Consider the following 16,723-nt stretch of genomic DNA (forward strand, 5'->3'; position numbering starts at 1 on the left):
ATACATATATTATTATAATATGAGTAGTTCCTTTTGCAAGTGGAACAAATTACCTTTTCTTATTACAAAATAATTAACTATTTGTATTTCAAAAAACTTAAAAATATTGGTACCGATTCGTACTATTTATTTATTATTACTACTAACAGTCTGAGAAATAATAACAAAATTTCTTCTACTTTGTTATACCTCACACCAAAAATTAACGAATTATTGTAACCGTTAATTAAACGATAATATTTCAGCTGTTCAGTCATACGTTTTCTTAACTTTTTTTAATCATTTTGCTCCGAATTGTCTTTGCATTTACATTATGACTCAAAGATACTTCCATTACAGTTTCTCACGAGTGTTATTTCTGTATACATACAAATAATAAAATTCCTTTGAAAAAAGGATTTTAAATAGAGCAGCGTCATTACCCAGAAAAGTATTTTTATTTTCTTATTATTACATACCAGCTTCACTTTCAGACGCATTGCATTTATAATTTTCGTCAAAATCGTCCTGAGCCATTTTTTTTTTTTAATAAAATAAATAGCGATTCGTAATTAATTTTCAAATACCAGTGAAATTGTTAAGGGGTTTTTTTCGTCGATATTGAAACAAGAATCGTGTCGATTTCGTCGAGTATTTATCAGAAATTGAACTACAACTTGTAAGCTGATAATAGAAGCGATGATACCTACATCGATATACTTTTCGCTCATATTGAGCTTATACCGCCAATATTTTACGATTTATAGCATTTACTGTATTGTCCATATTAATAACATTTACCCGAGCTAAATCCCTAATCCAGGGTGTCTCATAATTCATGTAGGTCCCTGAAATGGGGGATAGCTGACGTGATTCTGAATAAGATTTCCCTTTGCAAAAATGGGGTTTGAAACTTCGTTTTTGAATTATTAAGTAAAAACACGGACCAATCAGAGTGCGAAGAGTACGCATGCGCAGACACGAAAGCGACAGCTTCGGATAACGCGTAGTTATGTAACGCGTAGTACAACAGTGCGTGGTATTTCTACGCTTAGTAATGCAACGTGTGGTAATCCAGTGCGTAGTAACCCAGCGTGTGAATATCCAACGCGTAGTAATCCAGCGCGTGGATATTCAACGCGTAGTAATCCAACGCGTAATAATACAACGCGTGGTAATTCTACGTGTAGGAATCTAACGCGTGGAAATCTAACGTGTAGTTAACCAACGCGTAGTAATGCAACGCGCGGTAATTCTACGCATAGTAATGCAACGTGTGGTAATCCAATGCGTAGTAATCCAATGCGTAGTAATCCAACGCGTAGTAACCCAGCGTGTGAATATCCAACGCATAGTAATTCAGCGCGTAGTAATACAACGGATAGTAATTCTATGTGTAGCAATCTAACGCGTGGAAATCTAACGCGTAGTTAACCAACGCGTAGTAATGCAACGTTTGGTAATTCTACGCGTATTAATGCAACGTGTAGTAATCTAACGCGTAGCAATTAGAACGCGAGGACTACGCGCGCTCAGCCGCTAGGCTCGAAGCTGTCGCTCTCGCGCCTGCGCAGGCGTAATCCTTGCGCCGTAATTGGTCCGCGTTTTTCCAGAATCACGTAAGGTACCTCCCATTTCAGGAACCCACACTAATTGTGAGACACCCTGTACATTCGACTGCAAATAATTTTAAGTAAAGGACTTGCAGCACTAAAAATATCATATTAAGTTTTATCTATTATTATCATTATCTTTATCTTTTTCAAAAATGGACTTATCCCACTTTCAAAATAAGCGACCCATATATAAATATTATAATATATACTATTTATATGTAATCAACACTAGTGATAATGCTATTTGTTTGATGATTTTGGTACAAAAATTATTACATAATCAATCCTTTATACATTATGCACATATTTCAGTAGATATTATAAATTTGTTCCATATATTTAGTTATCATTTAGTTTTGTAGTAATCCTAACAAGGGGCCATCCCGAAATAATAATGCCCGATTTCATGAATCTTACATATAATGTAGTTCGCGAAAAAAATATTCGACATGTATTTTTTTTAGCTGCGGACATACATGTTAAGGGTGTAAAAATAGCCCCTAAAGTGGAGAGTGAGAATCACATTTTGTGGAATATCTCGAGAACCTGTAGAGCTGGAGAGATGATTTACATTGCAAAGTTTTTTAATGCGGAATCCAAATGTGCAAATGGATTAAAAAATGTACATTTGTTTAAATAATATATTAACCAGTTAAGTGTGTTTGACGTCATGGAGATGTGGCAGAAATTTGTGTCATGACGACTATATCCGTCATGCTGTAAAATTTTGTTGCAATTTGATATTTAAACTATAATTTTGACGAAAACTAAATTATATTCGTAAATTGTAATATGTTTAAAATGTTTAGAAGTCAACACGAAATGAAATGAACAAATAAAAAGTGTAAATGATTTGAGATAGATTCATAAATTCTTGAGAGCTAACTCGTCATCGCTTGATTATCGCGACACACACTGGTACGCGCTTTGCTAAAAGGTCGTCACAGTTAACTGGTTAAAAAATGACACATTTTTGTTAATTTTCCTGTTTAAAAGTTGTTGTATACTATCTTCTATACTGTCATATGCGTTGTATTTTTACTTATCATCATGTGAATCATATTTTTGCATACTATCATGTATATTATATTCTTGTATATTATTATGCCTATTATATCCTTGATAATATCTACATTATATTCTTTTTTGTTTCAGGTAAGTCTATCGCATTAACCAAAAGTTTCGGCCACCCTGTACACACTTTCGAAAGGTATTTTAATTCAATGTCAGATTAAAAATGCATAGTAAATGAACCATTCCATAAAATTACGTATACGCTTTCACTTTTAAATCGTTCACCTTGTATTATCTACAATTTTACAATTAATGCAGAATTTTATGTAGAAATAATGTACACATGGTAGCAACATACAAAATATTTGTTACAGCAAAATGGTTATATGATATGTTAGCGGAACTGTGAATTAATTTGCTAAGTACACTTCAAACAGTGTATTATACAACTTGCGTAGAATTTATGTATTTTTGTAATTGAGTGCTGTAGAACAGTGATGAGCAAGTGCGAGATTTTCTCAAATTTAAGATTTCTGGGACTCTGTATTTAAAAATTTTTCGCTTTTTAAATTTGATGTTAAAATTGATTTAAAAATTGAATTTTTAGATTGTCAAATTTTTCTAATTTGCAAGCATTCAGATTTCAAAATGTACAGGTACTTTTATATTCCTGAGTTCCTAAATTTCCGAAATTCTAAATTTTTTAATTTTTAGATTCGCAAATTTGTAAGTTCATAATATTTAAAAATTCTCTAATTCATAAATTCTCAAGTCCACAAAATTTCAATTACCTAAATCCACTTTCTTTTTAAATTTTCAAATTTCTAACTTCTGGTGTCTTCGAATATACTTTTTTCTAAATTTACAAGTTTCCAATTTCTCAAATCATCAAATTTCCGAATTCTCAAATTTTCAAATTCTCAAATTTCCAAATTCTTAAATTACCAAATTCTCAAATTTTCAAATTTTCAAATTTTCAAATTCCCAAATTCTCAAATTTTTTAATTCTTAAATTCTCAAACTCTTAATTTTTCAAAACCTTAAATCGCTAAATTTTCAAATCCTGCAATTTTCAATTTTCGCATTTTCCGTTTTCTAAATTTCTAGATTCTCAAATTTATAATTTCTCAAACACTCAAATTCTTACTTGTAAATTCCTATAAAGGAATTTTCTCAAACTTCTTAAATACCCAAATTCATAAATTTACAATTTTTCAAGTCCTCAAATTCACATTCACACGCTTCTAGTTGCACCACTGCCCGTGAGCTGTTCGCCAGGCAGCTGATCAGCCCACTGTCCTAAAATGAACTCGTCCTCACGAACCCAATATAAATTTCTCTTACAGTAATTTACAATTCTATAACCCACACTTGCGAATTTAATTAAAAGTGACTATGAAGGCAATCCGAGATCTGAATCTTCATCTCCGTTATTAAAATGAATTGAAAATCGCACTGCAATTAAACTCGACACAAGAAATGAAGAGAATGAACATTTTTTGAAACTAGTAAAGTAACAGTTAGACAATAAAGTACAGTCCTAGATTATCGAATTATGACCATGTACGGAAATTTCACTTTTATGGCTACAACATTATATTATATATAGAAAATTGTCTTAGGTCATGCAAAATTATTACTGAATACATTAATAACGATATATACATAGCAATTTGTTATTATCGTGATAAATTGTGTGGGGATGAGTGATTAAGGGTTGTGCGAGCGTTTACATTTGGCTCGAGAATCGATAGCGCGGGAAGAGAAATTTGAATACCATAGAAAATGTCTGCCTACTCAAAAGACTAGTTTACAACTCTCCAACCAAATTATCTGAGTTGAAAAAAATGATATATATTTGAGAAAATAACGAAGGCATAAAGCATATGATCAATGTATACAGAGCATGCCTGATACAAGCTGTCGCCAAAGCAAAGGGTGGAAATACAAGACATTAACACGTGTCAATAATGTTATGTACAGTAGTAGTGTATCATGTAAGCATCTAATAAATTATATCGTTACAATTTGAACAGGCCTTTTAATTTGACGGAAAACGTGCCAAACGCTGAAAATTTGTAGTGGTCTTAATTCGATAGGTGAGGGTATAATATGTTTTAACAATATACTTATTATAATATATATTAGAGAAGCAGTTAATACTATTATGTTACTATTACTAATGTTACCACTACTATATCCTAGTATGCAGGGTGTCTCACAATTAGTGTAGGTCCCTGAAAGGAAGGTAGCTGACGCGATTCTGAATCAGATTTCCCTTTGCAGAAATGGGATTTGTAGCTTCGTTTTTGAATTATTAAGGAAAAACGCGGAGCAATTAGAGCGCACGGACTACGCATGCGCAGACGCTAGAGCCACAGCTTCGAACCTAGCGGCTCAGCGCGCGTAACCCTCGCGCTATGATTGCTACGCGTTAGATTACTACACGTTGCATTAATACGCGTAGAATTACCAAACGTTGCATTACTACGCGTTGGTTAACTACGCGTTAGATTTCCACGCGTTAGATTGCTACACATAGAATTACTATCCGTTGTATTACTACGCGCTGAATTACTACGCATTGGATTACCACACGTTGCATTACTACGCGTAGAATTACAACGCATTGCATTATGACGCGTTGGATAACTACGCGTTATCCGAAGCTGCCGTTCTCGCGCCTGCGCACACGTAATACTCGCGCTCTGATTGGTCTGCATTTTTCCTTAATAATTCAAATACTAAGCTTCAAATCCCATTTTTGCAAAGGGAAATCTTATTTAGAATCACGTCAGCTACTCCCCACTTCAGGGACCTACACTAATTGTGAAATAGAAAATACAATTTTTATAGTATAATTGTGATAGTGTAGTATAATTGAAAATATAAAGCATGTGATGTATACAGAGCTTGCTGGAAGCTGTAACCAAACCAAAGGGTGGGAATATAAGATATTAACATGTGTTAATAATGTTACGTACAGTAGTAGTATGATGTTAGTAGTTAATAAATTATATAATTACAATTTGAACAGACCTTTTAAATTTACGTAAAGGTGAAAAATGTTGAAAATTTGTAATAGTCCTAATTCGATGGCCAGGGACTGTATAAAAATTATTCTTTTAGTTATTAATACTATTGTTATTAACCATTAGTAGCCACTTTATTTTTCATAACAATGTTAATGAAATTTTTAGTAATTGATTTCGTAACTCAACTCTTTCGGCTATGACAGCCTCTGTCACACGCTGTTATGATTCAAGAATTTCTTACTAGATAATTAAATTCTCGACGCCATCAATTTCTTGGTTGCTCGTTTAAATAGCTCATATAAGAACGATAAATTGTATGAAGCAACAGGTAAATGTAAATTCTATACGTGGCGGGACGCTATTACCGTAAACTTTTCATTATTTAACCGCCGTGATTTGCATTTTTTATTCTAACCGGGAAGGAAATTCGTTGTTCAAATTAAAAGTTATTTAATTGCACGCCATAAAGGTTAATGCGGAAAGTGTATAATAGAGAATTCATTATTTTACTTTTGACAATAATTTACATTCATTGAATTTTCCCAACAGGTATTTAGTATACCTTTATTAAAACATGAAATGTGCATATTGTAATAAAACTTATGACGCATTTTCATTTAATTATGATGTTTATTCATTTATGAGTTGCCGTACATTTTTCTTACTACGTGCAATATACTTCATGGTTAGCTAATTATTTAAGATTCTTACAGGGATTAATAATTATGTTTTGATATGAATTAGTAAATCACGTGACTTCGCGTAATACATTGCAGTTTAATGCGAACAAATTAGGTTTTAATCTAAACAGATTATGTTTCTATGAATCTCCTTATAATAATAAATAGTGTTTGCAAATATCCTCTAATTTTGTAAAACATTTGATATTATAATTTTATAGAATATTTGATATTATATTTTTGTAAAATATTTAATATTAAAGTTTAAAAAAATGTTTAATATTAAAATTTTAGAAAATATTTAATATTAAAATTTTGTAAAATATATAATATTAAAAATCTTGTCAGATATCCAATATTAAAATTTCAGAAAATATTCGATATTAAATTTTAGTACAGTTCGAGTTTACAGTTCGATAAACAAATGGTTTTTAATAAATAAAGTAGTACTAAATTTTATTTTTAAATATATTTTATACACTTTTACCTTAAGCAATTTCTTAAACGAAATAAAATGTTTAAGCTCAAAGTTTGAGAGGACTTTTTTACGTAATATATGCACATTATATTGCAATACACATATGCTAGATTATTTTAAAGAGTCCTTCTTTAATACACAATTTTATTATTACGTGAAACACCAAAATAAATTTCACAGCTATCAGATTCAATAAATGTTAAATATTCAATCAACATCGAGTACAAAATAAATATAAAATATGTGTTACATAGGAAGTTTAATGATATCAAGTAAAATTTACACTTCCATCAGAAATTTCCACCTTCAAAATGATTACCAACAGAGATGCGAATAAAGCTCGACAAAATATGCAAAATATTTACTGGGACGTAGTTTCGTGTTATTTATTTAACCTGAACGTAATCTCCAAAGTGTATTTTGAAAAGTATAAAAGTTTCGCAGTACATACTAACATGAAACACGCAAAATCGCGTTGGTTCGGTAGAAAAGTTTATATCTGCAGTATAACACGATTTTAAGTTGTAAATCATATTAAAAAATTAGAAAAGCTAACAATTTCTTTTCGTTATTCTATCTGAATATGTATAATTAATTGTGAGTCAAATAACTATTATTATAAGTAACAAACATTTTATACAAATATTATTCGCGTTACAATGAAAAACAATCTCTTGTAAATAATAGTTGCTCAAAATAAATCAGTTGTCTTTTAATCGTTATTCAAAATACAAAAATTGTTATACGAAAAGTTAAATATTAATACAAAGTTTCTATTTAAAAAATTACTTTTCAGTCTGTTACTGAAAATGTTTACTGTGTTATTAAAAAAAAATTTTATCTTGTTATTCAAAAGACATTATAAAAGTATAAGAAAATAATACTTTTGTTATTTAAAGTTAAATGTTAATAAATAATCGTTATTTGAAAAATAGAATATTAGTTACTATTAATTTAATTACTTTTATTTTGTTATTAAAAGAGTTGATTTTATTTTGTTATTCTTCAAAAATTTTATTCTGTTATTAAAAAATATTTTATTATTCAACAAAATTTCATTTTGTCGTTAAAACAGTCTGATTTAAAAAACAAATCATTGTAAATCAAAAATAATTATAAAAGTATTAAAAACCATTGTTATTTAAAAGGTTAAATGTCAATCAATGGTATTTTAAAACGTATATCATTTAGTATTCACTTAGCCGATCATAATTAATCTGGTTTCCATTACGAAACCCCCAGAATGACGTCTCTGTGTATGTGTTTTGTAACGAATTCTATTTCAAATGCGATATTAATCCTCCTAATTGTTTCGGATACCATTTAGTTCCATTTGCAATCGATATACATGAAAATGTATATTGTGTTATCTACAGTAAATAGTATTGAAAGTTTCTAATTTGATAACGGAAAGTCATCGTAAAATAACAGTTATGGTACATCAACTTGATGTTCTAAATGTAATGAAAATGACTGCACGTTTATTTAATATTTTCTATACAGAATGACTGATTCTTTGTTGAATTAATTTTTATTTTATAATTTTATGATAATACACTTGGTTAGACTTTTGTAATTTTATATTATTTATATTAAAAAAAAATATTCATAGTGCTGTAAATAAATTACACATTTTCAAACACCAACATTTTAGAATTTTTTATTTGTTATATGTATTTTATGAATTACTCAATTTTCAATTATCAGTTGTTTTTTCAAGTTTTTTTTTGCCACTTTTCCAAATTTCTATTGAAAAGAAATTTGAAGTCTCTTTTTCTGAATTTTGAAGTCTCTAATTTTATAAATTTTCAGTTTCCTAACTTTCCAAATTTCCTGATTATTAAACTCTCTAGTTTCCAAGTTTCCATCTTACCAAAATTCCTGATTACAAAATTTTGAAATTGTTCAATGTCTAAATCCTCAATTTTTAAAATGTCTAATTTACCATTTTACAACTTCCTTACTTCAAAAATTTTTTAATTTTCAATTTCATATTTTCCGAAATCACTAAATGTTCAACTTCTAAACGTAAAAGATAAATGTAAAATAAAGGTAGAAAATGTACAAAATTTATATTCACTTTTACAAACGAGTAGGTATACAGTCCATGTACCTCCCGCCAATTCGAATGTGTATTTCAAATTTAGAATAGCCACTATAAACGTATAGATAGAACAAGAATAAGATGTACAGATTTTCGTTTCGAACGATTAATCGCATCTGAAGTTATCGAAAATGCTACTAAACACGATTATTCTTAATTTCACGGCCACTAATGTCAATGATAATCAAGTATTGTTATGAATGATGAGTTGCAGAGCACTGTGGTTTCAGTTGATTCCATGTGTCACAATTTTTTTTATCGATTCGAGAATTGACGTCGATGACAACGTCAAATTGCCACCAAAATCTATAAGGTGAAGTGGGGTAAGTTCGTAAACGGGACAAGTGCGTATACAGGCTATTTTTATTACAATATGAGCGAAATTTCTCCATTTAGTATGTTTGTTTCTTTGTTTTGTTTCATTATATCCCCTTTTATATTTCGGCTAAGAGTAGTTGTTTGTAGTATAGAGTACTTGTATAATGCAGTAAAAAGCATTTTATAGCAGATTTGTTAACAACTCTGCTCTTGCCCCATTGCATATGAAATAAAGTTTGAAAGTATTTAACTTCAAGTTACGCTTTTACCACATTTTCGGGGAAAGTGCAGAGTAGTGGACATTTTAAACAATTTCCTATCAAAATCAAAATGTACAAGGAAAATTAAGGTCCTAGTTAATATTAATTAAATAGTAGTAATTGTGCAAAGCGTTCGTTATCGACAGCGTTAAGTATTTACATAACAGATTGAAAATACTTACGTTTAAATACGAACTTTACAAAAATCAGTCTGCATCCCCACTTCACTTTACACCAAAAGGATATCTCGCAAGTCTACTCTCAAAATTTCAAGTCAAAAGACTTAAAACTGCGATCTGTAGCATGATACTGTCAAACAAACAGAAAAACGAACAAATGCAAGTCGAGTTGTTTCAGGAGCCTCATTCGGCAATAAGTAAAAATTATGTTAAATAACGATACCAATAGTTTAACAAGAATATATTTACGTTTCGATAAAGGCTTCTATTTCACTGGTCTACTCTAATATCTTCCTTGAACCATATCTGACATATCGCTATACAGACATGAGACATTTATTTTGAAACTGAACACTCAGAAATTTTGAGACTTTGTTACTTTGGAAGTTTGGAATTTTCAAGTTTTTAAGACTATGTCTAACACCATTTTATGTATACCTATTTCTAAGAAGTGATTTTTGACACCTTTTCGTTCCAATGCAAATAATTGCGAAAATTGTTGGGATTTCTAATTATCAGTTAAGTGTAGATAATTTGAGGCATATATTTACTGATACATTGATGTGTTCTTATTAGAGATTATTTAATCAGGCGAATATAGACGGGAAATAAACATTACAACTGAAATCTGGATTCTCTAATCTGCTTATAATTGATATGATGTTGCAAAATGGTGGTGATATTTATATGTAAAATGGTTTAAAATTAGCCACTATTTTTCATGAAATCTTTAAGGTATCAAAAGACACCTCATGGTAGAAGTATACCGTATGCACATTTTTAGATCTAGGATGACCCGGAAGAAAACGATATCTCTAAATTAATTTAACAACTATTATATGAAAAGTCAAAAAATTAATTATAAAGAAATGATTCAGCTTGGAGAATAATTTTAAGTTAAAATTTGAAAGGTGTCAACTCTTGGTAGAAATAGTGTCAAACTGTAAGACTTCAGATCCATAAAACAACTTTTGTCACTTGAAGCTTTGAAATCTTAAAATGTTTGAGATGGTTAAATTGTTATACCTTGAAGTATCAAAGCCTTGAAATTTTAGAACTCTGCAGTCTCCAAACATTGCATACACAAAATAGTAACACGCAATAAACAAACAAATACAGATCGTTCCAGTACCCTCACTATTCGCCAATTAAAAATTCGAAATTTCCGTGCACCCACATTTCCAAATTTCCGATCTCGAAGTTCCGTTCCCAAGTGCGGGGTGAAATAATGCCGTAGGTACGCAACAGATTTCTTTCGTGAAGTGTATTCAATTTCTCATTCAGGATATCATGCATCATCTTTCAGCTGAGAAAATTATTCCTTCGATCTTGCAGGATTTCCGCGCACAATGCGTCTTGCACAATCTTCGCGAATCGTCATAAATCATGTCGACGGATCGCGTGGGTGGCCAACGAACACGCTTGCTATTCGATGCATAAGCAACATTTTACAACATTTTTATACGTTGCCGCGATTCGACCAGTTAAAAGTACCAGATTGTTCCGCAATAAATACTGCTTTTCGGGGACGTTGTATTTCAACTGCTTTCACCTTAAATCTTCCTTGCATCGTTTTTTCTTTGCGTTTGCAATGATTAAGGAAGCAATTAACGACTTTCATGTTTAAACAATGGTAAATTACAGCTAAATACATCCACCTTTCGGATAAAATAATAAAAAAAGTTATAAATCAGTTAACCTCAACAATTTTCTAGACAGTTGCGTCATTTATAGATCACAATTGCTACGTGAAAACAAATAAAATTGAAAAGTTACACTTTGTGTTTAACGATCCTTGATTTTGAAGACTGTAAATTTTTTTTTTTTAAATAGTGGTTTATAGTCGCATCAACTACCCAGGTTGTTAGCAACTGTTGACCAGTTTACGGAGATAAGGTTATGGTCGGAAGTGGATAGTTTGATATAACTTTTTCATAGTTGCGTAAGGATTTCTATAATTTTACAAAATTTTAGTAATGTGTCTTGATACGCTGTTGATGTGGTTGCTTCAGTGAGGTTGTTCTTGATGATTAATCTTCTTCTGGCGTGGTTATATTTTCTGCATTCCAATATTATGTGTTTGATGGTTATGGTTGTGTTGCATATATCGCACCTTCTGGGGGAACCGTTTTCGAGTATGTATGAGTGAGTCAATTTGGTGTATTCGGTCCTAATTCGGGTTATTGCTACTTGATTTCTTCTATTGTGTTTAGGGTTAGTTTTTAAATCGTAAAATTTGTCGAGTTATTGATAGGTTGAGCTGGCTTTGTATTTTCTCCATGTAGAGTCCCATGACTGTTTTAGTAGTATCGCGATATAATTATTGATGTCCGCAGAGGTGTTTAATATCGACTGGTTTTCTGTGACTGTAGTCGCTGCAATTTTTGCCTGAAGGTCGGCCATGGTGTTTCCGTAGATATCCATGTGGGAAAGAACCCACGCTATGATTACAGTTTTGTTGTCTTTGGCTAATTTATCATATTTTTCCTGAATTTCTAAGTGTATTTCAGCGGTGTATTTTATGTTTTGAGTTTTTCGGATGGTGGAGAGGGAATCAGAGAAGATAATGAACTTGAAGTGAGGAGATCAGTTGATAAGGTTAAGAGCTGATAGGATTGCGTATGTTTCAGTTGTATGAATACTATTGTAGGGGTGTAGACCATAACTGGACGTTGAAGACTGTAAATTGAATTGAACCCCAAATTCAATTGCAATAAAAATTTTAGTCTGGTTCACGTGTGAACTGTAAGGTGCGTCACGAGTGTGACACGATATTGTACTACAAGGTAAAAATATGAAAATGAAATTTCATAAAACAAAAAAATGTTAAGGAAATTTATAAGCTTAGAAGCTCATTTTGCAGATTTGTGAGTAAAACCGAAGAAGTTTAAAAGTTCACGGATTTCACGAGAATATTTCGCTAAAAGATCCAGTTTGTCCGGTTGAAGGATTGTTTTTGAACGGCAAGGAGAATGTGTACGTTCTTTCGATGGCACCAGCAACATTTTCAGATATAAATTAGCTACGATAAGGCTGCTTTGTCGGCTCGCCTTGCGTGCCGCAAACTTGCGATCAACATTTTCCATCGTGGCACGAATATACGCGCGTGTACGATCGCTTTCTCGCTAATGAATTCGTAATCTCCAACCTGTAATCGCAATTACACACTCTCTGTTTCTGATGCTTAATTTCTGACGATTTTTTACGAGTTGCCGGCTGCCGATACACCGCAGTCATTCACGTGTCTGAAATTAAAATCAGAATTAAAGATTAACACCTTATCGATACGAGAGACGCGATCTCATCGTTTACGTGTCCTTGTTAACTTCTTTCGATCGTCGAGCAATTAAGATGCCACTTTTTCAATTGCTGGGAGGATAAACATGTGCGGAAATTTTATCTAATTACGTGCGTGGAATTTAAATGTTTTACGATGGTTAAAGTATTAAATTATTTTTACAAGGATTTTTTTTCATTGCACTTCATCTAAAAGTAACTCATTATATCGAAGAATTATTTGTACTTTTTTCAGTATAGAGGGACTTTGGAAAATTGTGAAATTTTGGGAAAGTAATGTTAGATTTTTGGGAATTCGAGATATTTTATTTTTGGTAATTGTGATTGTTTTGATGTGCCATTATTAATTTTTGCTACTATATCATTTCTAATATCTTTATTCCAATTCTGGTGATTTGAAGATATGGCGAATTTAGTGAATCTCGAGATTTAAAAATTTGGGGATTTTTAAAATGACAGATTTTAGGATTTGAAGATTTAGACATTTGGGAATTTTAGGTATTTGGAAATTTAAGGAGTTTCGGTATTTATGGATTTTATAATTTGGAGATTTAGGAGTTTTACGGTTTGGCGATTTCAGAATTTGGGAATTTAGAAGTTTTGCGGTTTGGTGATTTTAGAATTTGGAGATATAAGAGTTTGGAAATTTTTAAATTGACATTTTACAAAATTTGTAAACTTGTGGATTTTGGGATTTTGCAAGTTGAAGATTTGGGATTTGGAGAGTTAAGAATTTAAGGATCAAGGGATTTCGCGATTTAGGTATGTGAGTTAGGAATTTGGGGATAGGAGAATCTGGAAATATAAGGATTTGAAGATACGAGAACGTTAACATTTAGAAATTGAAGTTTTATATAATTTTGGAATTTGAGGATTTGAAAATGTTTGAATTTGAAAATATCTCGATCCGAGTACTTAAGGATTAGAAATTAGAAAATTAACAAAATTTGCAAATTCAACCTACAGAATTTTAGGGTTCATTATTTCGAAAGAATTTGGTTGAACGCTTGATGTACCTATAAAATATGTTTATGATTGCGTATAAAACAGAAATGTTTTTATTTTAATTTTGATTAAGTACTTACGTATCCGATCACCTGTATAAACGAGTTATTTTTAATTTTATGAGAAGCGTAATGACGTCTTTCACGATTGATTGACGTATGCTGCGAATACATTGATATTAAAAATTGTCTCTGATAAATATACTTTATCATACAGTCATCTGTTATACGTTGTAGAAAACTATAGATTAGGATCACAGTTGTTTACAATATATGTTTGCAAAGTTTACAGTTGTATTTGTAAATGCAATTACTATTCTTCGAGAACAGTGAAGTAAAGCTTCCTTCACATGTGAATTTCACTCTGATTCATTTGCTATAATTAACAATTAGTCAGCTCGCATTGAAAGTACTGTAGATTTCTTTAAGTAGTTATGTTAGACTTGAACTTTAACTTGTTATAAGTGCCATTTTTTCATACTTTTCAGTCATAAAATTGTGTTTGACTTCACACACGTCAAAATCAATTTTATATACAATACACAAATTTTACTTGGTTTCATAGTATTAGAAACAATCAGTCATTTTATATTAATAATAGTGATAAATACTTATGTTGTTATTCTTGGTAAACCTTAACCTTTAATTTGATCTATTATAAGTATTGTTTCGTCATATTTTTCTGTCATGAAATTATGTTAGAATTCGAACATATCGAAATCAATTTTTTGAATAATATACAAACTTTACCCTGACTCGTTCACTGCAATTAATAATCAATCAGTTTATTACAAATACAGTAATAAATTCTTTATATAATCTTTTTTATTAGACCTCAAACTTTAATTTGAAGCACCACAATTTCTATTTTGTGACACTTTTCTGTCATGAAATTATGTTAGACGTTATACATAGCAGTTTTATCTTTTTGAACAATATACAAACTCCACTATGATTCATTACTTGCTATAATTAATAATCACTCATTTCGTATGCAATCTTCTTTAATAGATCATAAGCTTTAATTTGTTGTAGCAGAAATTTTATTTTGTGACACTTTTCTCTCATGAAATTACATTAAACATAATACATGTTAAAATCAATTTTTTGAATAATACACGGACTTTTTCGTCGACTCATTATTTGCTGCAATTGATAATTAATTGTTAAATATGAAGAATAGTAGTGAACGTTTTATGAAATCATTTTTGCTAAATATTCAGTTTCAATCTGATGTGTCACAGTGCTATTTTGATATACTTTTATGTCAAGATATAATATTTACACTTTACACGTTTATAAATCAGATGATAAAGTAGTTCTACGAATATCAGTTAAGTTATTACTCGCTAGGCTTTAATAATTCTCTGTTTAGAAGTTTTTAGAAATGGAACAACCTTCGTGTTTTTACGTCACGTTTCCACGTTATTTCGTCTTTTGAGTTTCACGTATAGCCAAGGACAGTCACATTTGTCAAACTGACAGGATTGTAGGTGGTAGTCATTTCGGAATATTTGGCTTACGAAAAAAGAATTCCGATATAACCTGAATAGCCTAATTAACCGGAAATGTTCCTTTGACAAATTACATGTGTAATCCATTCTAATTTTATTCTTTTCTTATTACATATTACAGACAGAACTTATTACACATTTTTTTGTACCGTGGCTATCTTCAAAACATTTTCACACTTTTACATTTTTATATTTCCAAATTTCATATTTTAAAATCACGTAATTAGTAAATTTTTAGATTTCATATTTTAAAATCACTGAATTAGTAAATTTTCAAATTTCATATTTTAAAATCACGTAATTAGTAAATTTTCAGATTTCATATTTTAAAATCACTGAATTAGAAAATTTTCAAATTTCATATTTTAAAATCACTGAATTAGTAAATTTTCAAATTTCATATTTTAAAATCACTGAATTAGTAAATTTTCAAATTTCATATTTTAAAATCACTGAATTGGTAAAATTCCAAATTTCATATTTTAAAATCACTGAATTAGTAAATTTTCAAATTTCATATTTTAAAATCACTGAATTGGTAAAATTCCAAATTTCATATTTCAAAACGATTGAGTTAGTAAATTTCCAAATTTCATATTTCGAAATCAAGTTAGTAAATCTCTAAAAGTTGAACGAATGAAATTTTCATTAAGAGTCCTAAGCTCCGCTATTAGCATATCTGTTGATCTTATAGAAGTTCCAAGGATGAAAAGGACGATAGTTAAAGAAGGTCTTGACGGTGATTAGCGTTGCAGCAATTATAGTTCGTCACGTGTCGTAGAACACGAAACTGTAGTCGTTGGTGGTTCCACGTGGTCGTTTACTCGAGCAGAACTCCTAACCTTCCTCAACGATCGTTGCTAACCCTCCTAACCTTTCCAAGTTCAGATCTCTTTCCTGATCCTTAATGGACGAAGCGTCTATTATGCCTCCAGGTGCGTGTTACTCACAACGAGAGACGTCCACTCTCCGGCCGCAGTAATAAATCCTGCGGGACGTCTTCAGGTAGACGATGGCCTGGGATCGTCTTACCACAAGTTATAGGCTTCTTTCTGACCGTATCCAGTGACGCAAGAGTTCTCGACCGGCTGGGACTGGGGCAAAAATTATTTTCAATACTAAATAAGAGGTAATATTTCAGATATAGTTCATTCTTGGTATATTGCCAATTGTGGGGCTATAGGACATTTGAGCCGTTTCAAAAGTGGGACAAGTCCATTTTCGAAGGAAATGACGATGATAACA

General features: G+C 31.0%; 1 protein-coding gene across 6 annotated transcripts in view; it reads left to right on the forward strand.

Moving 5' to 3' along the window:
• The window catches only part of scalloped (TEA domain transcription factor 1 homolog scalloped), a 261,075-nt gene that overhangs the window by 53,200 nt on the left and 191,152 nt on the right, over nt 1–16,723 (forward strand). The window contains exon 2 of one of the 6 annotated variants that reach the window (XM_076540115.1): nt 16,414–16,607. The exons of 4 other annotated variants lie outside the window; for them this stretch is intronic. The gene's annotated coding sequence lies outside the window, so the exon portion shown is untranslated. Of the gene's footprint in view, nt 1–2,750; nt 2,806–16,413; nt 16,608–16,723 lie in introns of all 6 variants that reach the window. One more of the 6 variants, XM_076540116.1, reaches the window with a different exon arrangement.

This window comes from Megachile rotundata, chromosome 15 (assembly GCF_050947335.1).
Source record: "Megachile rotundata isolate GNS110a chromosome 15, iyMegRotu1, whole genome shotgun sequence".
NCBI lineage: Eukaryota > Metazoa > Arthropoda > Insecta > Hymenoptera > Megachilidae > Megachile > Megachile rotundata.